Consider the following 26,982-nt stretch of genomic DNA (forward strand, 5'->3'; position numbering starts at 1 on the left):
CAATCTCTCTTTCTTTCTCTCTCTCTCTCTCATATATATATATATATATATATATATATATATATATATATATATATATATATATATATATATATATATATATATATATACACATGTTTACTTAACCTTCTTGAGCTTTTATCAGTAGCATGCAGGGAAGTCAGTGCCCACTAGGAATGAAGCAAATAAAGCCAACAGAAGATGGACCTTACCAATCATCTACTATAATCTATTCATGTTTCAGATGAGGGCAATGAAATGCAAGAAGGTTGACTTTACAACAAGATGTTTTTCTGCTATTTTTGTTGCCTTGGGAACTTCCTGGCCTACGTCATTTCTGTACACTTAACTCACTCAATTTCCATGTTTCACTAATTCTTCTGATACTCAGAAATCTTACCACTCCCAAACAACAATTATCATTTATATAGCCCTTTCAGTTTGGCAAAACACCTGACAAATATCAACTCATTTGATCATCACAACAATCCTAGGAGTAAAGTGCTATTATTATCCTCACTTTACAAATGAGGAAACTAAGGCAAACAGAATTTCCCCCATGGTCACACAAATAAGGGTCTGAGGACAGATTTGATCTTAGGTCTGTCCTGACTCCATGCCCAGTTTGCTATCCACTGTACCACACATCTGTCTAACCAACTATTCAGGTTAGTTGGCTGCTTCTGTTTCACTCTCTCCACTCTTTCATCCATTTTCCAATCAGTTTATTTTTGTCTCAGGGAAGGATACAGTGAATCTAGTTTAATACCCGTATCAAGAGTTGACATTAACACATTTGCTGCTAGGAAATAAAACTAAGAGGGCAGCTAGGTGGTGTAATAGATAAAGCACTGGCCGTGAATTCAGGAGGACCTGAGTTCAAATTGGACCTCAGAAACCCTTACTAGCTATGTGATCCTGGGCAAGTCATGTAACCCTCATTGCCCTGTGCAAATCATAATCATAATCATAATCATAATACATTTATACATTCATGTAATGCTTTGTAAATTCAAAAATGGAATTTTTTTTTCTAAAATGGAAGGTTTATAGCCAGAATTTTCAACAACTAGTATACAACTTTGTGATAACTACTTCCCATCTTAGCTAGGATGTTCATCAAAAAACGGAATCATAGTCCATCAAGAGTACTGGATTTGAAGTTCCTGTTTCAACTAGAAAGATGCCATAGCCCATACTTCATGTACACAGTCTTTGGGAAGCCATAATAGAACTTTACTGGAGAAGTAAGCGGGAATGAATTTGAAATACTGTAAAAAAAAATAACTCCATGAAATTCTTTCAGAAAAAATGTAAAAAGAAATAAAAAGAAAAAGAGATAAGAAGGAAAGGAAGGAAGGAAGGAAGGAAGGAAGGAAGGAAGGAAGGAAGGAAGGAAGGAAGGAAGGAAGGAAGGAAGGAAGGAAGGAAGGAAGGAAGGAAGGAAGGAAGAAAGGAAGAAAGAAGAAAGAGAACCAATTCACAACATGGTTTAGTGTGGTGATTTTCATAGAATGAAAATCCATAAACCTGGGTTCTCTTCCTCCCATTAACTGGACTGATGTCTGTATTCCTCTATGTGTAATGCAAGTTCCTTGAGGGAATGTGGTTTTTTGGTTTTTTTTTGTTTTTCTCCGAGTCAGTTTTTGTATACTCAATGCCTGGCATAGTGGTCTTTTGACAACTAGCCCCGCCCCCCCAAATGCTTATTTGAATTGTGTTTTACTGTGTGACTTGACCAAATAACTTTAGATTAATAGATTTGTTTCATAATTTTACAGATAGATGAGTGGGTTAGGTGACTTCTAATGTATGCCTTTTAGCTCTAATATCCTCAGATTTTAAATGAAGTAGTACTCATTTACTCTGTGCTTAAGCTAGATATTTTGCAAATGAAATCCATTCTATTCTGACTGTGCCAGTGTAGAACAGCATGTGCTGATTCTTACATATTTTTCATTCATTTATACTCATTTATTCAACATATATTTATTGAAAGCCTACTATGTACAAGCTACTGTGCCAGATATTGTTTAGGATTATTGAAGAAGTAGATAATAGTAAATATGATTTAGCCCCTAACAGAAAAGTTATCTTGCATTAGAAAATCTGATATATACACAAATCATTATAAATACAAAGCTGGATATGTTACTTACCATCAGAGAGGTATGAACAATGCTAGAGACATTGTCAGTGAATATATTTATTTTGAGAGCAACTGAAACATGATTTAGAATTAAACTGTCTTTTCCACTATCTTTATCTTCCATTTGAACAATGCATAATAAATAACAGGGATCTTTTTTCTTCCCCCTAAAGCCAGCCATTAATTATTACATTAACTTTTATTACATTTATAATTAAAAAGTTAAATAGGACAGTTGATTTATACAAAATGGATTTTCACTTAAATAATTAGAAAAAACGGGTTGCTATGGGAAGGTGAATTAGGATTTACTAAGAAGTAAATAGGTGACCCAGTGGTAGTTTATCTAGTGACTTTGTTTCTAAACCAGTATCTATAGACATTATAATTCATAAGTTCAAAGAATAAAAAATACAAGCTATTATTTTTACAAAATTTAGATTCCTAAATTTTTCAGTTTTTAGCATGATTGTCCCTTCCAGTAATATTAATACATTACATATAGAACATACATGTATATGTATGATTACATATAAGTGTATTATTAATTCTCAAATCACTGGGCACATAACTTGTTTCCATCTTCTTAATCTTTTGCTAAGAATATGTTTATATATGTGTGTTTTTTCCATAAAATCATCAAAATGCCAATGCAGCAATAGAATCATTAAGTTTAAAAGTTTTAATAAAATTAGTAGTTTTCCTCAAAAAAGTTCATTTTTTTTTCTTTTCTAGAACAGTTGAACTGGTTCTCATTTCCACAAACAAGAAAGCAATGTGTATACCTTCCCATAATGCATTAAATTCTGCATTATTTTAATATGTTCCCATATTTGTCAATTTAATACATTTGAGGGGATACATTAGAACTATTTTAACATGTATTTTGCTATTAGTAATTCTGAACAATTTTTGAAAACAGCTTTGGGGGAAGTCTTTCACAACGACTTTTTTTTCCCCTCATTCCCTACATTTTCACATTTTGAGCACTTCATTGTTAGCATTTAAGTTTCTTTCTCTTGTCCTCCCTGGTTTATCCATTTGTCTTACTTACCATATGGATAGAGAACTGGTTTTGTAGTCAGTAAATCCTGGCCTTAAATCTTATTTCTAACACATATTGGCTTTGTGACTGTGGAACTACTTGTTTAACCTTTTCATGCCTCAGATAACACTCATACTTAGTGTTGAACAGTCAGTCATAGATCTGCATTGTTATTAATGATATCATCAGAATGTAAACCCAAGAAGTTAGGTGATTAGGTCCATAAGGAGAATTTTCTCACTTGAAGTTCCCCAATCTGTTGAAATCATAGATCCAGAAAATGACAAACAATCCAATGAAAAATCTCTCGCTTCTTCTTCTCTTTAATATCTCCTTTTGACCTTTATTTTTCTTTCCCTCTAGTCTTTTTATTTGAGACGAATTTAGTCCTTCCAATTAAGCTTGATCTCTACTTCAGATCAACCTTCTCCTTTATTCCTTAAATTTCTCAAGTGTTCCAATTTTTCTTCCTAAATTCAAACTTATAAGGTATTCATACATTCCAAAACCTTCAAATCACCTCCCTGATTTCTCCTCTTCCTCAGAAGTCTAAACTCAAGTGAAGCTCAAATTCTTTTTTCCCCCTTTTTGCACTCCATATTCTTTCTACTGAATTTGACACTTTCAATTATCACCAATATACTTTTTTCTCTTTTTTGAAAATTTATTTATTTAGAATTTTTCCTGACCTTACATGTAAAGACAAATTGTAACATTGATTTTTAAAACTTCGTGTTCCGGGGCAGCTAGGTGGTGCAGTGAATAGAGCACCGGCCCTAGAGTCAGGAGTACCTGAGTTCAAATCCGGCCTCAGACACTGAACACTTACTAGCTATGTGACCCTGGGCAAGTCACTTAACCCCAATTGCCTCACTAAAAAACAAAAACAAAAACAAAAACAAAAAAAAAAACTTCGTGTTCCAAATTCCCTTCCCCCCTTAAGAACTCAAGCCATTCAACATAAGTTATATATGTAGAGTCATGGAGAACATAGCAGACAAAAAACTTTAAAAAAAGGAACTAACAACAACAAAAAAAGCATAATTCCATCTGTATTCAGATACCATCAGTTCTTTCTCTGTAGATGGATTACATTTTTCATAAGTCCTTCAGAGTTGTCTTGGATCATTTCATTGCTGAAAATAACTGTCATTCACAACAGATCATCTTACAATATTGCTGTTATTTTGTATTGTGGGGACCAATTTTTAATTGGGGAATGTTAGCTAAGCGGCTCATCCCAATATTGGGGCAAGGAAGGAGATCAGCAGCCTCCCTCAAAACAGAACAGGATTTATTTTAACAAGAACGAACTTAAAAAAAAAAAACAAAAACACAAACAGCATCAGTTGGATCAAGGGAAAGGAAGTAGAATGGGAAAAGGGAAATTATACAAGCTGAAAAATACCACCACCCAGGAATCAGGTGAGAATACACAGCAGAGCTCCTGTTGCCTTCCAGCTTCCAGCCAGAAATGTCTAGAAAAAAACAAAACAAAAAAACTACCTCCCCGCACACTCCACACAGCCCCCAGCCAATTGGATAGCAGCTCTGATAGTCACATGACTGCCCTCACTAGGCTTCCAATCATTATAATTTTGCCAGGCCCGTGTAGCTGTTGGTGAGTGGTGATGATGTGAGGTGCCAGCTCCATGGCAACAGCTACAACAAGTGGGTGGAGCACTGTGCAGTTTGCGGAGCCCCAGGCCAATGCGCACCGAGGCATAAAAACCTCAAATAACAATTAATTCTTTACAGTATAAAGTACATCTCACTTTGTATCAGTTCATGTAAGTCTTTCCAGGTTTTTCAGATAGCATCCTGCTCATCATTTATTTTATTTTTATAGTAAACTACATTTATATAGTACTTCAAAGAGAGGTTTCCTTACAATACACCCATGAGGTTGATTATTGCAAAAAATAATAATAATAGCTAGAATTTATATAGTACCTTATACCAGACAAAGAATTTTTATCACATTAGCCCAGGAAATTAAGTACCACCACCACCACCATCATCTTGCATTGCTCTTGCCTCTGCTTCAAATGTTTCCCCAAGTTACTACTAACTGTGTGTTTCCCTCCATTTTATTCCCTCCACATGATATTTACTCTATTTTCTATCTTCTTATACCCTATCCCTCCTCAAAAGTGTTGTGCTTCTGATTTCCCTTCCCCCAATCTTCCCTCCCTTCCTTCATGCTTCCTACCTTATCTTCTTCTCCTCCCACTTTCCCTCAGCAAAAGATATATTACTATACCCACTTGAGTGGGTATCTTATTCCCTCTTTGAACCAATTCTGATGAGAGTAAGGCTCACCCACTCTTCTGCTCCTCCCCTATCCTCCCCTCACTCCATAAGCTTTTTTTTGCTTCTTTTATATGAGATACTTTATGCCATTCCACCTCTCCCTTTCCCTTTCTCCCAGTGCAATTCTCTCAACCCTAAATTTTATTTTAATGATGTTATCATGGGGCAGCTATGTGACACAGTAGACAAAGCACCTTCCCTGGATCTAGGAGGATCCAAGCCAAAATCTGGCCTCAGACAAAAGACACTCACCAGTTACACAACCCTAGGCAAGCCACTCAACCCTGGCTACCCCATTAAAAAAAAAAGATAGATAAAATTAAATTCTTTACAGATAACATCCCTTCATATTCAATTAATTCATACCTGTGTACTCTGTCTAAATTTATTCCTTTTAACCACCCTAATAATGAGAAAGTTCTTATGAGTTAGAAGTATCATCTTCCCATGTAGGAATTTTAATGGTTTAACATTTTAATATCCCTCATGATTTATTTTTCCTGTTTAGCTTTCTATGCTTCTCTAGGGTATTGTATTTGAAAGTCAAATTTTCTATTCAGTCCAGGTCTTTTCATCATGAATCCCTTAAAGTCCTCTTTTTCATTGAAGTCCCCCTTTTTCCCCCTGAAATATTCTGGTTTTGCTGGGTTTTAATACCAATTCCTTTTCCCTCCAGAATATCATAATCGATGACTTCTGACCCTTTAATGCAGAAGCTGCTACATTTGTGTGATCCTGACTATGGTTCCACAGTACTTGAATTGTTTCTGGCTGCTTAGAGTCTTTTCTCCTTGACCTGGGACATTTGGAATTTAGCTATAATATTCCTGGAAGTATTCATTTTGGGATGTCTTTCAGGAGGTGATCAGTGGATTCTTTCAATTTCTATTTTGCCTTCTAATTCTAGAATATCAGGACATTTTCCCCTGACAATCTCTTAGAATATGATGTCTAAGCTCTCTTTTTGATCATGGTTTTCAGGTAGTCCAATAATTTTCAAATTATCTTCCTGATCTATTTTCCAGGTCAGCTGTTTTTCCCTTGAGATATTTCACATTGCCCTCTATTCTTTCATTCATTTTGATTTCCATTATTACCTTCCATTTGTTCAATCCTAATTCTTAAAAAATTGCTTTCTTCAGTGAGATTGTCCATTTGGCTTTTCAAGCTGTGGAATTGTTTTCATGACTATCCTGAATCACTCTCATTTCTCTTTCCATTTTTTCCTCTCCCTCTCTTACTTTATCTTAAAAGTCCTTTTTTAGCACTTCCAGGGCCTGAGACTAATTCATATCTTTCTTGGAAGTTTTGGATATAGGAATTTTGACCTTGTTATCTTCTTCTGAGGGTGTATTTTGATCCTCCTTGTCACCAAAGAAACTTTCTATGGTCGGGATTTTCTTTTTCTTTCTGTTTATTTTTCTAGTCTACTTCTTTTTGTTTTTTGCAGTTTTTTTTGTGGGGCAATGTGGGTTAAGTGACTTGCCCAAGGTCACACAGCTAGTAAGTGTCAAGTGTATGAGGCTGGATTTGAACTCAGGTCCTTCTGAATCCAGGGCCAGTGCTTTATCCACTGGGCCACCCAGCTGCCCCCTTTCTAGCCTATTTCTTAATTTTTAACTCCTTCTTAAATTGGGGCATTGCTTTCAGGGCACACTGTTCCAAGCTTCAGCGGAACCAAGGTGGTACAATTTAAGGAGAGGCAGGTTCTCCACTGGCCTGGTCTGTGCTCTGGTTTGTAAAGAGCCCCAGGCTTGTTTGTTCTTTAACCCAGAAACAGAATTCTGTTTCGCTTTGGTTGCAAACTTAAGGCATGCCTGTGCCCTTCCCCCACCTGGGCCTGCCATTCAAGACTGCTTCCTCATTCTGAGCATGGGCAAAACCACAAAGTTCCACCTCAGTACCAGCAGAGAACCTTGTAATCTCCTCCCAGCCAACCACTTGACTATTTCAGCAGACTGTGAGCTGAGTTCCAGAAGTAGCGGCTGCTGCAGCTGATTCAAAGGCTCCAGAGGTCTCTTTATCTGGCACTGCCCCGGGCTGGATCTTCACAGGGAGGCTGCAGGACTGAGTTCTACTCTCATCCCAGTAAAACAGACCTTTCCTGCTAATTTGCTAAGCCATCTTTGGCTGGACAATTTTCTTACCCCATCCTTTTGTGGGTTCTGTTGCTCCAAAAATTGTCTTATGATATTATTTAGAGGTTTTTGGCATGATCGTGTGGGGAACTCCAAGAGGTTTTTCCTCTTCCACCTTGGCTCCCCCCTCCCAATATATTCTTTTCCTTTACCTTCAGAGAGAATTCATTTTATTACTTATAGCTGTCTAATGACTCTTTTTATCTCTTTGCTCTTTTCCTTCTTGAGATCATAGATTTAATCTAGAAACTTCTAGAAGTCATCAAATCCCATTCATTTTGCAAATGAGAAAATTGAAAGTCAGAGGAGTTTCTAAAGGTAAAGTAATAAATAGCAGAGCTAAGATATAGAAGATGAGAGGAAATAGTTCCCCTCTACTTACCTTGGTCAGACTCCATTTGGAATATTGTTTTTCTTCTGGGTGCCTTAAATAGAATAATATTGAACAATCTAAACATGTACAATGAAATGGCCACTGAATGGCTAATCTACTCTAAATTGCGTGATATGAGGAAGTTTATCCTAAAACAGGTGGGATATGATTGCCATATTAAAAAAGAAAAGTGAAGGACTTTTCAAGAGGAGAAAAGAAAAGATTAGACTGATTCTGACTTAAAAAATAAAAAAATCAAATAAGTTGTAATTAGATGACCTCTAAGGTCTCTTTGAAATCTAAATCTATGATCCCATGAATAAACTTGTAATTAGATGACCTCTAAGGTCCCTTTCCACCATGAAATTCTATGATTTGAAAGTTACTTTAAAAAAAGGGGGAGGGAGGTTTTTCTGCTTGATTAATCTTAACATATTAAATGAAATGAAGAATTCTTCACATTACTTTGAAAATTACTCATTTATTCCTTCACTTTGAATGAATTCCATAAACAACTAAGGACTGATAGGCGGAGTTATAGGAATGATTAGTACAACCCAATAAAAGAAAAAAAACTACTAATTATTAAGGTTGGCCCAGAGGATAGTTACATTAGCACCAAATTCCTTATCCTTGAAAGTATTCTAGCATAGAATGCATCACTATCATATTTGTTACATAGTGTATCCAAAGTAGAAGCTGAGCTAGATGACCTATAACGTTCATTCCAACTCTAACATTCTGCAAGATCCCTAGCAAGGCATCTTTACTTAGATAAAGGCAGGTTAGCTCCTTTCCTTAAATATACAATGGGTATACATACATACACACACATATGTGTGTGTGTATACATATATATATATATATATATATATACACACATATATACATATCTATGCAGACACATATGCATATGTGTATATATGTCTCTGAATGATATTTTATGTTCCTAAAGAAGTCCAAATGGAAGCCCTAAAAATCTATTTTCTGTCTTTTCTTCTCACACATTCATTTATATGAGATACACAATTGATAATTTAATCTCTCTCAAATATTTATGATACAAAAGTATGCAGATCAAAGTGACTAGACACATTTTTAAAGAAGAAACCGGGTTATAAGCTATTTATTGAAGACCCACACCATCATACTGTGGGTACTTCCAAAAACTAGCAGGTGTTCTTGGACATCATCCATAGCACATAGTCCTACCTGAGAACCTTGGCCCCATCTTTTCATCAGTGCCGCCCTCGGTTATTATATTTGTCCACACTTTGGTTTAGATTATGTAATTGGAATATATTTCAGCCCCTCTATTAATGTGGAAAACTTGCCTCCTTTGTCTCAGTTTCCATTGTTCTTTCTTTAAGCTTCATGCACAGCCTATTTGCCTCAAGATATTAATACATAGAGTGAAATGGCCAAAATATCCATAAGGTTAACTTTCCCAGAGTCTTTCAGTGGACATCTGGAAACTACTTTTTCCTAAGTCTTTTCCAATAATAATGAAATCTCTGCATTAGGTAAGCATTTAATTGACACAGGGACTTGGAATACTTCTCAGGTCTTTCAAAGAACAGCATGAATTCCTCAAGCAGGGTAGTACTTGGAGAATATTCAGCAATCTTCCATGGATTTAATTATCTTCTCTTTGTATATGATTTCAGATTTATTTTTTAGGCCTAATCTCTCTTCACTTCTAAGATTCCTTGACCAACCACATATTAGACTTCACAAAATGCAGTCCCAATACATATCTCAAACTCAATCTATGCAAAACACAACACATTATCTTTCAGTCAAAACCTTCCCTTCTTCCAAACTTCCTTATTACATCTGAAGGCACCACTATCCTCCAAATCAATGGGGCTCGCAACTTTGATGTCATCCTGGGTTGCTCACTTATACTCATTCCACAATCCACTCTGTTGTAATGTCTTGACTTGTCATTTAGACATTCATAAAAATATCTCCTTTAGGTCCCCTTTTCTCCATTCACATAGCTGCCAACTTGGTGTAGGCCTTATCGTTTCTTGCTTGGACAACAAGAATAGCCTTCTAGTTGGTGTCCCAGACTTAACTCCCACTTCAATACTCCCAACTCAGATACCAAAATGATCTTCCAAAAATTTAGGTGAGCCATGCCATCCCCCTGCTCATTAAACTCCAGTGGATTCATATTACTCCCTCTATCAAATAAAAAGCCCTGTGTTTTCACTACTAAAGCCCTTCACAAGCTAACCTCTTACTACCTTTCCAATATTCTTAAACTTTCCTCTCTTCCACATACTCTATAATACAATGAGACTGACTTTCTTGCTATTCCTCCAACATAACACTAAATTTCCCACCTTCATGTATTGCAGCTGGCTTTTTCTCATGTTTCCTCACCTCCCAAGTTACCTTCCAGACCCAGCTCAAAAAATGTCTTTTAGTAAAGGCCTTTCCCAGGTCACATCCATCTGCCTGTCCTCTGAGGTTATTTTTGTTAATATGAATATATGGATCACCTGTATTTGATGGAGGTGCCTTATTATCCAAAAGTATTTTTTATAAAAACCTGGGTTAATAAGAGCAAAATGCCCTTCAACTGAACTCCAAACTGAACTCAGATAGCTAGCTGATAAAAGTCACTATCTGGTAATTTCTTTTCCCTAAGGATTGCAAGTCCCTATCTTATGGGGACATCTTGGTGTCTTCATCCTTGCTAAACCCTTTTTTGGAATCCTGTAAATTTATCATGATGCCTCTGTTACATCCATTCTTATTATAGTATTTGCTTTTGTGTTGATCTGTAACTGACAACAACCTGTAACCCATGGGCAAAAATATGTTATATACCCTCAGAGAGATGTGGTCTCTGAGCTCCCTTCTTAGGAGGGGAGTCTCCACGTGATCATGGTTTCTTTCTTCTTCAGACAAAATAAATTGTTATTATGTTTTTTCTATGCATTATCTGATCTGGTTTCTGTGACGTACCTACTTCTGGTAGGAGAGGCAGAAATAGCCTTCTCTGATCTGCATGAATAAATTGTGGAGATATTATTGATGTCTCTGACCTGTTTATTATCTTGTAGGAGAATGGATATGAAAACTATAATTTTCAACATTTCCCATATAAGCAAAATATATTTTCTATAGACACCAGTATTGGGTAAACATATTATTGGTTTGTTTGTTTGTTTGTTTGTTGTTTTTGGTTTTTGTTATTTTGTTGTTGTTGTTGTTGTTTTGCAGGGCAAAGAGGGTTAAGTAACTTGCCCAGCATCACATAGCTAGAAGGGCTGTTGCTTTATCCACTGTGCCAGTTAGCTGCCCCCCATATTATGAATATATGAATTATCTGGATTTAATGAAGGTACCTTATTATAGAAATGGATTTTATGAGACCCTGGATTAATAAGAGCAAAATGCCCTTTGCTCAAAAACTTCAAGGTGAAACCAGACCCTACTTAGAGAATAGACAAGAGAATAAACAAATTTAAATGTCCCTTTGAAATTCCCATTCACTATCTTCTTTCCCCAGGAAGTGAATAAATCTTATTGTTTTCCTGATCAGCTATCTAGACCTCCTTGTCTGTGAAAATGCTCCTCCTATCTCCACCTAATCTAACTATAGCATCTTCTTTAAATTGAATTGTCAAACTGATTTGTATTGCTTAACTGATTTACATTTGTAATATTTGCTTTAGGTTGATCTGCATCATGCCAATGAAGTTATTCTGTAACCTGTGAGAAAAGAAACCTTAAAAACCCATAGAAAGAAGGGAAACTGAACTTTCCTCTTTGGAGGGGAGTCTCCACAAGTTCATGCCTTATGTATTTCTTCTTGGGACAAAATATTAAATTGATATGTTTTGTTTTGTTTTGTTGTTTGTTTTTTTTGTCTGTCTTTGATATGGTTTATCTTGTAGGAGATATTAAATTCTCTGATCTTGTTCTTAACTATGTTCTCTGATATGGTTATTATATTTGTAGGAGGACAGGTATGGGAACACATTGTAGGTGATACTATAAGATATTACAATTTCTCTGATCTGTTTATTAATTTTGTAGGAGAGATCAAAGATTATTTCTCTAATTTGTTTGTAGTAGACAGGCAGATAAAAACTGTATTTTAATATTCAACATTATTAATATATCAATGTTATACCAATAAAGGATTCACCATATGTTTCCCTAATTTCTCATGGTCTTAGATCATGTGCTAGAGAAAGCAGGGAGAGAGCTTCAGCATGCCACTTAGCCTGAGAAGGAGAAAATCTCCCAAGAGGCCCACGTGGTCTCAAGGAGAACCCAGAGGTGAGTCCCTAGAAAGATCTTGTGGTCTCAGAGAACCAAGGCAAGCTAACTTGTCTATGTTTTTTATCCCTTTTAATAGAGGCAGGTTATTATATATTGATAAAAGGTAATTGGTTAGGATCATTTAATTCCATTGGTTAACATGACTTGAAGGTGGACTATATTAAATTGAACTCTAGAGATGATATCAGGGAAAATAATACAAAAGACCCACACTGAAGTTGCTCAGGGCAAAATCCATTATCTAAGTGTGGTTTGATCCCATCTGTCCTTCACCCATCTAGAAAAAAATCTATCTCCATTCCTTTTGTTCCCTTAGGATGGTGAAGTTTCCCAAGGAGAACTGTATTTGGGGGGAGGAGAAAGGACTGATCTCTGGGACCCCAAAAAATCCATTATTAATTATTTTCTCACATTTCATAGTTGTTCAAATGTTATCTCCCTTATTAAAATATGATCTCTTGGAGGGGAGATGCCATGTTTGTTTGTCTTAATCTCTTCTCTCTGTCTCTGTCTCTCTCATCTCTAGCTGTTAGCACAGTGCCTACACAGTAAACCTTTAATAAATGCTTGTTCATAAGTTCAATCTTGTTTTCATGGAAGAGGAGGATTTTTCCCTCACAAGGCATAAACTGTCTATATTATCATTGCCCTGCCAAAATGATGAGAGACAGAGAAAAACAGACTTTGCAAGCAAGGGAAAGTTTTCTATCTTCTCAATAACAAGTACTCAAATTAATTGATTCTTTTATAGAACTTTCCTCTACCTTGAATATCTCTGTTTCTCTGTTTCTCTCTTCTGCTTCTTATTGTAGATGTAATTCCCTTTAAAGGCTGAAAAAAGTGTAGAGATATTTCATATAAACTTTTTGAATACAGAACTCCAAGTAGTAAAATCCCCAATCAATCAATTTCATAGGCCTTAGACTAAGTATGCAAAAGTCCTTCAACTGATAGGCTAAGAAAGATTGCTAAACTCCAAAGGTTATAAATAAATAATGAAACTTATTAGAATTGCATGTATTTTAGTCGTTGGAGCAAGTGTGGCATTCTAGAAACCTCCTGATGAGCAAAGGTAAGAATGAACAGTGGCAGAGAAAGTGATAATGAGGAGAAGGAATATTGGTTCTACTGGTTTAATGGGCAGAGAAGCTGGAATGAAGAGAGCCTCAAGTATAAGTGAATTCTTTCCCTAATTTTCCCTTCTGGTGAATGCCAGTCCACATGTTATAATTTAATGTGTTCTTCCATTACTAAATCTTGGGCAAGAACATCCCAAGTGCAGATGGAAATATGAACACTTGTGAATCTTCATTCTGCATGTTTCTAAGATCATAACACACATTTTTCCCATGTTCCAGGCTGAATTATTTCATTTACTGGACTGATTTAGTTTTCTTTTGAAACAGACATAATTTCATACTTAGCTAGCATAATGAGTGGGAAAATACACCTGGAATCAGACAGCCCTGAGTTCAAATTCTAAATCAGACCCTAAGATGCTGTGTGATCCTGAGAAAGTTAGTAAACTCCACCTAAGGTTCCTTACATATAAAATGGAGATGATATAATCCCTACCACATGCGGTTATTGAAAGGATAAAATAAAATAATATATTTAAAGCACTTGGCAAAACTTGAAGGATAATATAAATATAAACTTTTATGCAAGTGGTTTACTGATGGTCCCTTGTCTAGTGATATTTTAGGGAATAGAAGATTATAGCCATAATGTTGGTAAACAGAACAATCCTGTATTTTAATTGTTAGTTGACTTAAATTTCTATATATGCCTTCTCATTTCCTTTTTATGGTACCATTTCATAATTCTTAACCTCTTAAATAGAGCTCAAAATAAATTGTATTGTTCTGTGATAACAACAGTAACCAAGACCTCACAGGGACATTTGATATTCTCCTCCATTATCCCACTTTATTATTTTTGTTTTGTTTTGTTTTTTTGGGGGGGTGAGGCAATTGGGGTTAAGTGACTTGCCCAGCTAGTACTTGTCAAGTGTCTGAGGCCAGATTTGAACTCAAGTCTTCCTGCTGGTGCTCTATCCACTGTACCACCTAGCTGCCCCCATTATCCCACTTTAGCAACTCTTTATTCATTGTTGGCATTCCTCTCATATCTATCCCAGCATACCCACTTGTCCAATATAATTTTCCGTGGAGTTCAACCCAGGCCTCCCCCTGTCATTACCCATAAGTTCTATATACTTGGGATCCATGCACCACTATAAGTAATTGTCTTGTGGCTCTTTTACCTAATGCAGTTAAAACTAATACTGAAATTTCCATTCCCATAACAAAGTGTAGGGGGAAAACAATTAACAGGGAAGGAGGAGCACATTTTCTAGTACTATGCTGGAAGACTGGCTATGCTGATAATGAGGACAAGGTTGTACTAGTGGTGATAATACTGTATGTGTTCAATCACTTTTCTAGTAAATGGAGAGTGTTGTCTTCGAAAATGATTAGTTCTCTTGAATTGTAAATGCCTTAGGGGATGAGAAAGAAGAAACAGAGAGGATGGAATGGGGAAGTGGTATAACTTTATACAATAGTTTAATCTTTATTTTAGAAAATAAGTCTACTTTGTCAATAATTTTCCTTTCACATCTCTGACATACTGCCTCCGGCCAAATGCCTCTGAGAATGCAGAGAAAGTAATAAAACAAATTATATTGCCAGATTTTCAGATAGGTAAATTTGATGTGTTTAGTATAGATTTATGCAAAACAATAAGCAGCCAATTTAAATGTAACTTTAAAATAGAATAATAAAGTGGAATAACTGAATAATAAAATGGAAATATAAATAAATGCATACACATGCAAAATAGATGTCTCACCAAAAATATGTTTGTTGTAAACAATAGAAAAAATTACTGCCTTTAATCTTCAGTTCTTCTTGTGAGACTCTCTGAGATACAATCGGTCCTTGCAGGTAGTATATTTAATGACTATTTTATAAGGTTGGGAAGCTTACTACATTTCTGTGATATAAGTTAATGGTGTGACCGACCACAAATATAAAATAAAAGAATAATTGCTTTGAAACCCATCAAGTTCTGATTGATTAGCATCTACAGGGTAAAATCACAATATCATTCTTTGTATATAGATGGATTCTAGTTTTCTTTGCTTAGGTCACCTAGAAAATGTATTATTTCATAATTCTCCATTAGAAGCTACTTATACCCACCAATTGCTATTCTCTTCCATTGCTAAAGACAGTTAAAATTTTCAGTAGATAATTGTAATTAATAAACCAAGTTCTCTGATCTCCAAATAATAGCTGTATACACACATACACACATTCTCTCTCTCTCTCTCTCTCTCTCTCTCACACACACACACACACACACACACACACTCAACTTTTTTTTTTCTCATCTAGCAGTATTCTAGTAAATGATCCCAGAGATGGATTTTACACTAAAAGTGCAGAAGGGCACAAGAGTTGTGACATGGAGTTGTTCAGTGTGGCATAGTGGAAAGAGGCTTGGACTTAGAGCTAAGAAATCTTACTCTGAGGTCTTACCACTACCATTAACTATATTTTGACCTTAAATTACATCACTTCTCTTGGTGTCAATTTGTCATTTGTAAAAATGGGATAATAACTTGTACCTATAACTGTATAAATGATAATAACACCAGGAAAAAGAAAAATCAAAACTTAATGCTATCAAATTGTAATGACCAAGCTAGATTAAAAAATATATATATGAGAGGGTAGGATATGTCACCTGGAGTAATGGGTATGAAACATTGGATATAATGTCTGATATTTTTGTTATGTAATGAATATTTTGTATGAATTATTTCCTAACCCCCTTATTTTGTTCTCTCTGATTCTTTGGGAAGGAGAGAGAAGTGTGATATACTGGAAATTATATGTGATATAAAAACAAAAAGATGTTAATGAAACTTGTCCTAAAAATAAAGTAATAGGGCAGGTAGGTGGCACAGCGGCTAAAGCACCAGCCCTGGATTCAAGAGCACCTGAGCTCAAATCCAGCCTCAGACACTTGACACTTACTAGCTGTGTGACCCTAGGCAACTCACTTAACCCTCATTGCCCCACAAAAACAAAACAAAACAAAAATAAAATAATACTTATAAAAATTAGCTTGCAAGGTCCTGTTGAGAAAATATTTTATAAACAGAAAAGCACACTATATGCCTTCCTTTGGTGATGCAGAGGAAGAAAAAAGTGAACTTTCTTTAAATTTATAGCAGGGTTTCTTAGCCCATTTCATATCATGGATCCCTTTGGAAGTCTGATGAAGCTTGTTAAGCAATCTCAGATAGGCAGATGATACCACTCTGATGGCAGAAAGTGAAGAAGAATTAAGAAACTATTGATTTGGGTGAAAGAGGAAAGTATAAAAGCTACCTTGAAGCTTAACATCAACAAAAGCTAAGATCTTGGTAACTGGTTCCATCACTTCCTTGTAAATAGAGAAAGTTATATACTAGGGCTCAAAGATCACTACAGACTGCAGCTGTAACCATGGCATTAAAAGATGCTGGCTCCTTGGTAGGAAAGCTATGGAAAATCTGGACAGCATCCTAAAAAGGATAGACATCACCTTGTTGATAAAGGTCCATGTAGTCAAAGCTATATTGTATTTTGTTTGTTTCTTTGTTTTTGTTTTTGCTTTTGTTTTGTGTTATTTTGTTTTCCAGTAGCCAATTATGGCTGTGAAAGTTGGACTATAAGGATAGCTGAACACTGCAAAACCAATACTTTTGAATTGTGGTGATGAAGAAAACTTTTGAGAGTCCCTTGGACAACAAGATCTAATCAGTGAATACATGAAGAAATTAATTCAGACTATAATGAGAAGACAGGACTCTTTGGAAAAGACCCTGATGTTAGGAAAGATTAAAGGCAAAAGCAAAAGGGTATAGCAGAAGATAAGATGGATAGATGGTTTCATAGATACAATGGATGTGAACTTGGAAAGACTTTAAGAGGTAATGAAGGGGGCAGCTAGGTGGCACAGTGGATAAACACCAGTCCTGGATTCAGGAGGACCTGAGTTCAAATCCTGCCTCACACACTTGACACTTACTAGCTGTGTGACCCTGGGCGAGTCACTTAACCCCCTGTGAGAGTATTTTAAATGACTAGCCTAATTTGGGAGCTAATCTGACTGGGGTACTAATTCTGGGACTGTTGACTAACTGGCTATCTGACTGCGTTTAATTTAATGTGGGCTGTTTATAAAGTTCCACCACACTGCTTCACTCCCAAATTGATAAACAAAATATTAAGAAGCCTCTTACCTAAATAATCAAAGCAGAGTTTATTTATAAGATACTGTTTAAAATTAAGAATACAGGGAAATAAAATGTACAACCTGACTGCATTGCTGTGAGTCTCTAGATACTGCATCTCTTTCCCACCTGCTGTGCTTCGAACTTTTTTAATACAAGAAGGGCCTTAGCCACCTCTCACCTCAGGGCACTCAGGTACTTTATTCTAACTCCAAGCCCCTTTCACTTTGTAAATCCCCCTGTTTCTAACTTTCCTCTCCTTACTGCCACTGCTGAACCCCTGTGTTTCTCTCTCACTGACCTTCTGTCTGTCTGCTCCGTCAGTCTGCCCTTCGGCCTCTCATTTCCCTGCTCCTAGTCCTTCTTGTCTTCTCCTGCATCCTTGTAGCCCCCTCTCTGTCTTCTCCTACCTTTACCATCTCCTCAGCCGCCCCTTGACTTCTTCTCCACCTCGTCTCATCCCTCCTCCCTCTGAGTCTTGTCCGCAGGCCTCCAGTCCTCCTGTCAGCCCCCGTACCTTGTCAGAACCCCCTTCTCAGCCTATCTTGTCTGTCCTTGTCTGACCGAACCCTCCTGAGTCTAACCCCCAGGTTTATATATACCTTTTCTTCTCTCCACTCAAATTTCGGGGCTTCCTGTGCCCCCACAGACCAAGATAATCCGCTAGCCAGGGCTGCAGCTGGTGGGGGGAGGGGGTGGTGTATGCTCTAGCTTCACGTGCCTCAGCACAGGCTATGCTAGAGCCCAGCATCTCTCAGATACCTCTGCTCAGGTCGGAGGGAGCTAGGGGCTTTTTACCCCCCAGCTGTCTGACCTGGCATCTTATACAGCCCACAGGATCTTTTGGCTCAGCTGAAGCTGAGGAGGAGGCGCACCAGCCCCTCCCACACAGAAGAGACCATGAGGGCCTAAAGCTTTCCAATCTCAGCCCAAAGGTAGGGTCCCCAAATCAAAATAAATTTCCACACCCCATTGCTCTGCCAAAAAAGGGACAGAGAGAGAGAGAGATAGTGAAGGATAGAAGGGCCTACCCTGCAATGGTACAGGATGTCACGAAGAGGTGGACATGACAGAACCATTGTAGGAAAAGGCTCAGTCCTTATCCTTTTTAATTTATGTATTGTATTTGACACTATTGAAAACTTTATATTTTTAGTTATTCTTTTCCCTCTGGCTCTTGGTTTGTCTCATACCTATGTATGCTTTACTGTTTCATCAATTATGTAACTTCCATAATTGTGGTTATCCTCCGAGGATCTGTTGTTTCTCTGCCTGTCTCTCCCATGAGTTTAAGTATTATGTCTATGCATATAACTATTAGATCTATATATTCAGTCTCAATTCCCCAAATAAAGTTCATTAATGCATCACAAACTCCCTAATGAAGATGTTGAAATTCCACCACAACTAGAGGATGTACCAAAAACATCTTAAACTCACCACATCTAAAAAATAATTTATTTTTTCCCCAAACCCATTACTCATCTAAATTTTCCTTTCTCTGACAAAGGAAATAACATTCTTCAAATCTCTCAAGTGGAAAATTTTAACATCATCCAAGACTGTCTACTCTCTCTCACCTCAAGTAGCCAATAAGTTGTCAAATATTGTCACCAATGCTTTCAAAACATCTTTCATTCCAATCTCTTCTCTGTTCACATGTTCTGTCATTTTAGGACTACATCATTTCTTAACTAGATTATTGTGACACTCTCTTATTTGTTCTCCCTGCCTCATGCCTTTCTCCACTCCTCCAAAAAACTAAGTGATTTTATTTAAATATAGATCTGACCATGTCACTCTCCTACTTATTAAATTCCTATTGTTTTATTTTGCCACTGGGATCAAATATAAACTCCTTTCTTAAGATCCTAATAGCTTTAAAGTGATTTTTACTTCCTGTATTCTGTAATCCATCCAAACTGTTGGTTTCTTCTGTTTCCCTCCCACATCCCCTCACCTTTCTCTCTATGTCTCTCTGTTTGTCTGTCTCCATCTGTTTCTGTCTCTGTCTCTCTGTCTGTCTCTCTGTCTGTCCCTCTGTCTCTGTCTCTCTCTTCAATATACAGTATTACACATCCCACATTAATAACTGTGCTAGTTATCCCCCATGCTTTTATTGTTATTGTACTCCCTCCTCACCTTTGTATCAGTGAATCATGCTCTTCATTCCAGACACAAATCAAATATAATAATCCATTTGGTATTTTTCCTTATCCGCCCAACTTCCATCACTCTTCTTTTACAATTATCTTTTTGCTAAAACCTTGGATATTAAAAAAAATTTTATTTTCCTTGTACTTATTCCATAAGCACCTATATATGTATTTGTTCCTACTGTCATAGTATAAGCTCCTTTTGAGTAGGTATTGTTTCAATCTTTGCATTTGTATCTCCAACACCTAGGATAGTTTGTGCCCCATAGTATGTGCTTAACAGTTTTTGAATGATCAATAACTGGTTGAACAACTGGACATAGAGAAAGTGGAATAATAGATTGATTTCAGTTTACATGGTGATTGCTGATGGGCAGAGATGCATTTATGTTTCATCTTATTCAAAAATCTATGACTTAGAACGACTTGAAAATTTGTGGATTACCTAAGTCTGTAAAGCACAGATAAATTTTGATTGAATCAGGACCTGAAAAGATACTAAAATTTTAGGGTGGATGTTATGGGTCAGGGGTACCTCAGAAGTTTTCAGGGGTAAATCAAAGAACCTTCTCCTTAAGAAACTAAAATGTGAGGAAATGGTTAATTGTCTCCTCTCAATGAAGGTTAATTCAGAGGCTAATAAAGACTTCCCTCACAAAGGTTACTCCTTTTGGGAAAGTAGAGGCAAACACTCAAATGCTAATAGTCATAGATTTATACCAAGAGGCAGAGGAAATATTAAATAAATGAAAATTAGGGTCAGGAATACTGCATTCTGGTTAGCTAGTTTTTCACTTAAAATGTAACCTTTGAGTAATCAGAGTAGTGATGAAAAAGGGGAGGGTCCATTCGCATTAGGGACTAGGGTTTAAAATTGGGCCTGCGAGCCCCAATTCTTGACACCCATCAGTTGCACACTGGGTTGCCCATTCTTAAGTGAATGCCAGTAAATGAGCCTTTGTCACATTACTACTGAGTTCCAGAGAATTATTGAGCAGGAGTCATTTTTCTCACATAAACAAAAGGACAGACACACCTAAAGAGATAAGTGACTATGAATCAGGACTGAGTTAGCTCCAGGACCACCACCCTCCATTCTAGTCTCCCCCAACCCTCAGGAAGATAAGATTAGGTGTGGCTGCTGCCTTAGTGGAGTGAGGGGGAGCGAGATGGCTTGAGAGATCTGGGGCAGCCCCTTACCCAACTTCCCCCAGCCACCACCAGTGAGGGATGGTCCTTCCCCAATAAGGGAACTTTCCACATTCAGAATATAGCCCCATGGGACCACCATCAGTCCTCTATAAAGTATCTGCCTGTCTCCTGCTCAAGGAGAATGGTATCTCAGAGAGCCACACCTCTGTGCCATGCCTTCTCCCCATGAGAAGTCCAAAGACTTCTCTCTTGGTTTCCTTTCCGTAGCACCTAAATAAACGATTATTTTATTCTAATTGGATTTGTGTACAAGAGGATGTAATTCTTTAAAGGGGAATTCCTAAGAACACCTACCCTAAATACACACCAATTTCCCCCACAATGGTGGCCAAATTTAATAATATGAAATTTCACAATGTTAAATTTAAATACTACTTTTAATTTCAAGTTAACTATACAAATATCACATGAAGAACATCTGGCTAATTAAGCATTCTTGTCACAGATTTTATAAAAAAATTCAGTTTGTTGTTGTTTCAAAAAAATCTTTAAGGTTCCACATATTTACATTTACATTACCATTTTTGTTATAGAAAAGAACTGGAAACATAGCCAATTAATATTGAATGGAGGTGGTAGGGTGGCTAACACATTATAGTACTTTGATGTAATAGAATATATTATATGAGAAACAACATATAGGTTGATTGTGGAGAAACGTGTAACCTGGTTTTGATTCTAGTGTCAATTTTTCAGGGCCAAGCTTGAAACATTTTACTCCCTTAGAGGACTCTAAAAGTGTTGGATGGTTTTTCTGCTCTACCATTGTCTCAAGCTCCCAAAGGCTATTTTTTTCTACTTTATAGTATTTCTGTGACTAGCACCTTGTTTTCATTTAACTACTTAAGCTTTCATTAACTATTATCTTTTCTACCCCTGTCCCAAAGGAATATTTACTTCAAAGGTAAAGCAAGAGTAGATGTGTAAAGATTTCCCAAATAGGTATTAGCATATATCTCCCTCTACCCTACCACAGTCTCTGGGGAAGGATGGAGGGTTTAGGATAAGGATTTATCTAAATTCCCACTTGGATTTTAGTGAGAGCCACTTTCACTCTCTTATATGAGTGCTGCAAAAGTCCTAAACATTGACCATTCTGTCATTTTTAAAGATGAAGAAAATTTTAGATGCACAGAAAAGGGGAAAAACACGAGAACATATAGATAGTCATGCACTAATACAGAAAGTCCATTCATGCACTAATTCTCCAGCCTCCTAGAAGCAAGACACCCAGAATCTCCCATGCTGCTTTTCATTCTCTTAGGTGGTCTTGGTATATGTCAAACCCTGGTTACATTGAGAAAGACATTTGTTGTTGTTACTGTTCAATTGTTTCAGTTGTGTCTGACTCTTTATGACCCTATTTAGGGATTTCTTGGCAAAAATACTGGCATGCTTTGCCATTTCCTTCTCCAGTTCATTTTGCCCAGGATCACATAGATAATAAGTGCTTGAGGCCAGATCTGAACTCAGGAAGATGAGTCTTACTGACTCTAGGACTGGCATTCTATCCACTGTGCCACCTAGCTGACCTAAGAAAACAATATAAACACTAAATACAACAATAAATGGAAAAAATATCAATCACTGACCAATAAAAAAATATTGAAAAATTTCACAGAATGATTTTGAACCCAAAGAAGGGAAATGAGATGACAACTCACTCAAATTCTGTGCAAAGGTAGGAGATACATAGATGTGGAACATTGCATATAATGTCAGATTTGTTGATGTATTGATCAGTTTTGCAGATTTTTTTTTCTCTTCCTTTTTTATTTTTGATGCTTTGTTTTAAGGGATATCTCTGGCAGAGGGGAAAAGGAGGGGAAATTTAAAAGTTTAAAAAAGATATAAATATATTTTAATAGAAATCAAAGAATTATTAACAAGTTCTTCATTTGAATTTAACCAGTTATTTAATGGAATTAAGATTTATGTCTGTGATATCATCTGAATGTGTGAATGAATAACATTCACCTCTGTTTTCTATCCTTGTGACAAATTCTTTGATTAATGCCACCAATATTAATAAATGACATTTACACATATAATGTTTTCAAGTTGGTGAAGCAATTTACATTGAGCTACCTGGACTTTACTTTTATCTTCTCTAAAATGAGAGGGTTGTGCTAGAGGTCTTCAAAGATCCCTTTCAAGTCTAAATCTAAATGCCAGGTATATATTAACCATATTTTCACACATGAGGAACCTAAGATTTATTAAATTCGATCAATTCCATTATAATTGTCAGGCTCTGCCTTTCCCTCAGCTTCTCTATCCCCCATACCAGGTTGATGGCTCCATTTCCACATCCTGCATATTTTAGGCTGATGGAAATTGGCTCTTAGATCTACTAATAATAGCAAGAAGTAGGACAATTTTTAGTTGTTTTTTTTTTCCTCAGTAGAAGAGTCTCTTCATTGTCATTCCATTGTTCCATTGTCTCAGATATTTTAATCTGACTGCTTTACCTGCCCTTGTGGTTCTTTTGGATCTCCTGGGCCTCAACTGTCAACCTGATCTTGTGATTTTTTTTTTCCATTTTAATTTGGTATTAGCTATTTTCCCCTTAGCTCCTGACTATCTAGTAAATGACATAAAAAAATGTGAGCTATTATTATTCTCCTCACCATTTACTTAAACTAATAGCAGCTTAACTTTTTAACCACACATTTCTGGGAACTTTGTCTGACCTTTCCTATTCACATGCATGGCATCACAGTCCCATTGCAGATAGGTCTGACATACCTGTCTACCATCACTTAATGGAAGTCATTGCCATGAAAAACAATGAGGAAAGTGGTATTAGGAGTCCAAGGAATTATAAGGAAGCTGGCAATGAAACCAAATATGAATGGATGAGAATAAAATTCATGTTTACCCACAGAGCATTTGATCATGTCAGATAGTGAGAAATATTTGTCAAGTTTCATGCTGTATTAATATTAAGTTTTAGAGGATTGTAGTAGTATTAAGTTTTAGAGAATGTTTCACGGTGGCTAGGTGGTGCAGTGGATAAACCACCAGCCCTGGATTCAGGAGTACCTGAGTTCAAATCCAGCTTCAGACATTTGACACTTACTAGCTGTGTGACCCTGGGCAAGTCACTTAACCCCCATTGCCCTGCAGAAAAAAAGAAAAAAAAAGGAGAATGTTTCAATTTTTGTTTTATTATATGTTTCATGTGTAACAACTAAGATTCTCAATTCCCTTAGACATATTTTTGAGAACTCTCGTTTTTTGATTTGATTATTGACAAAGCTATTTTGAAGTTGTGTTAAGCTCAATTTTGTAGGAAATTTTCCTGGCTGATTACCAGCATCCACACATCAACCCCTGAAGATACTTCCATTCCACAACTACACAACCAGAGGACATCCCAAGAATCATCTGAGAAAAGACTTCCAAAGACTTAAATGGACATTTTCCTGTTTTTCTTTTCCACATTATATACACTGTTTATAATGTCCACTTGCTTAAGGGGAGTGGGGAGTGCCCCCTCTAGTTTTTCTGCTTCTGCTGTCCACCTGCTAAAAAGGGAGTGCCCCCTTTAGCCTTTGTCAATGTGTCACTCAATTTCTTTTTCTCTTTTTTCATTCCCTTTACTTAGTCATATGCATCTGTAATATTATTGCTTCATGTGAGGAAACCATGTTTCTTCACTTGAAGCACAGGGGGAATTGTGACAATTGGAGTGATGCTACCTACTGGAAAGTTAATGTAGGAAAGCTCTGCCATGAGGAGAAGGCATCTGAGGGAAGCCATGTCGCTTGGAAGGTCAGTTCCTTGCCATCAGGAAGTAACATTTGCTCATGGGTACCATCTATCAAAGCTACAAGCCAATTACCTTGGAGCTATGTGTGCCTGTGGATGGGATATTTTTGGTTTTCACAGGAGGCTTCTGGGAGGAAGAAGGGGTGAGGCTCGTTCTCTCGCACTCTTTTGAGAGGACCTCAGGGGTGAGTGGAGCTGGAAAAGCTGGCTCCCTGAGGTAGATAGCTGAATCTAGGCCTCTTTCTCTCTCTCTTCACCAAATTCTTATGCTCCTTAATAAATGCTTAAAAAGTCTAAACTCTTGCTAAAGCTTCTAATTATTTGTGACCACTCATTAGATTTTTAGACAGTATAGCTAGAATCCTAGCTACAATGCCACACTGCTTACAGTGGTATCTGGCACACACAGCCTTATTCTGATTCTTACTTAATAGCCTTTAGAGATTGTTGTCATCCTTACCTTGAAGAGGCTTCCTCTTAAGACACTACTTGATATGTCTAGGTTCTCATTGTACAATCCTTATACTCAGGCACTAGTCTTTATTTCTGAACACAAAGATTCTGCCTAGAGCCTGTTCAACAAATCCTTGTCTTTGACATAATACATTGATATCTACAGGTACTGCAGCAAATTAGCAAATATCCACATCTCTGTGGATCAATTTAAAGTTTATTGAGAGTGATCTTGTTGGAGTGACTTTAAGCATTTATGAAGTTTTCATTATTTCAGTTCATGTCCTGCAATGATGCAGTTTTGGGGGAAAGAAATATATATATATATATATATATATATATATATATATATATATATATTACCATTATTCTAGAAAAATAATTCTTTCTCCACATTTGAAACTCACCAGCAACTGGTAAATCACCAGCATAATTTGATTTTATTGACTAAGATTTTTCAAAGGAGATTTTGAAAGTGGTTCTACAACTAGGGAAGATTTCTCCTCTTCAAGTTTACAAAGGTGACCCACTCACATTCTGAGGTAACCACTATGGCATATTTAGGGCCAACTGTGGTTAAAACTAAGTTTGTTTTCAGAGCCATCATTCATCTCCTTTCTGTATCCCCTGCCCCCTTTTATTTACTAATTTTCTTAAGTACTTAGTTCTCTCCTGTTTTATCTCCTTTTGCCACTTATCTAATACATTCTCTTTCATTAAAGTGGTAGGAATGAGTGTTTTAGAAGGAAGCATGGTGAAATATTAAATATAAATACAGGGGTGTGGTTTTTAATCCTAGCTTCAACACTAATTGTGTGACCTTAGGCAAGTCACTTAACTTTCCTGAGAAGTTTTCAAGTGGGAAGAAAAATAAGTCATCCCAACTTACAGTAATGCTTTTAAAGAAAGCTCTTCTGAGCCTTAAAACTTGATATAAATGTAAACTGCTTTTACTCTTCCTGTAGTTATTTGCATTATAAAAGGAAAAGACAATAATGCTGATCTCAGTTGGAATATATCCCTAATGTTGATATATCAGGCTTTGGTGCTGGAGATCAAGCCATTGTTCTATGCAAATTAGCTTCACGTGGGGTCTGGCCAGCCTCCCCTTGCCTCTCTGGAGGCCAGTCCCGACAGAAGCCTTTTGTGATGATTAAAGTTTAGCTTAAACGCTCTCACCTGATTGCCTAAAGTGGCTTCCACCTGTGCTTTATGACTAAGTCTGGACACAGCATTGTCAAATGAAGTCATCAGAATGCTGCTCACTACTAAATGGAGCCCAGTAGAATCTTTGAGTAACTAAACTTATTTCCAAGGAAGTGCAAAGATGATTAGAATGATATGAATCATCTTATTAGATATAGCCAGCCTGCAGGTATGTGCTTCAGGTATGTGTGTGTGTTTCTGTCTGTTTAAGAAAGATGACTTAAATAATACTTAAAAAATAGTAGCTTGAGAATCAAGGGACCTGTGATCTCTCCAGATCCTTACTTTGTTCTCATCAGTTTCAGTATTCTACTTTCTTTATGCCTCAGATTAGCTTATATAAAAATGTCAGTGATCTTCCCCAAATCTTGAGAATGGATTCATTTAATATTTATTTTATAGTATTTTTGTATAGTGACTGAATGCAGTAGAGTGTGTGGTAGTATCTTTTCAATCCTGTACAGCATTTAGAAATGTCTGAGATTTTTGAGTATTTTCATTCCTTAAGCACTTTTGCCAAGGCCTTCTGAACAATATATCGAATAAGACAATGCCCTGCTCTTGCAGT

General features: G+C 36.7%; 1 protein-coding gene across 1 annotated transcript in view; it reads left to right on the top strand.

The window, feature by feature from the left end:
• RIT2 (Ras like without CAAX 2) overlaps nt 1-26,982 on the top strand; it is a 504,718-nt gene that overhangs the window by 82,584 nt on the left and 395,152 nt on the right. The window lies entirely within an intron of this gene.

This window comes from Dromiciops gliroides, chromosome 1 (genome assembly GCF_019393635.1).
Source record: "Dromiciops gliroides isolate mDroGli1 chromosome 1, mDroGli1.pri, whole genome shotgun sequence".
NCBI classification, from domain to species: domain Eukaryota; kingdom Metazoa; phylum Chordata; class Mammalia; order Microbiotheria; family Microbiotheriidae; genus Dromiciops; species Dromiciops gliroides.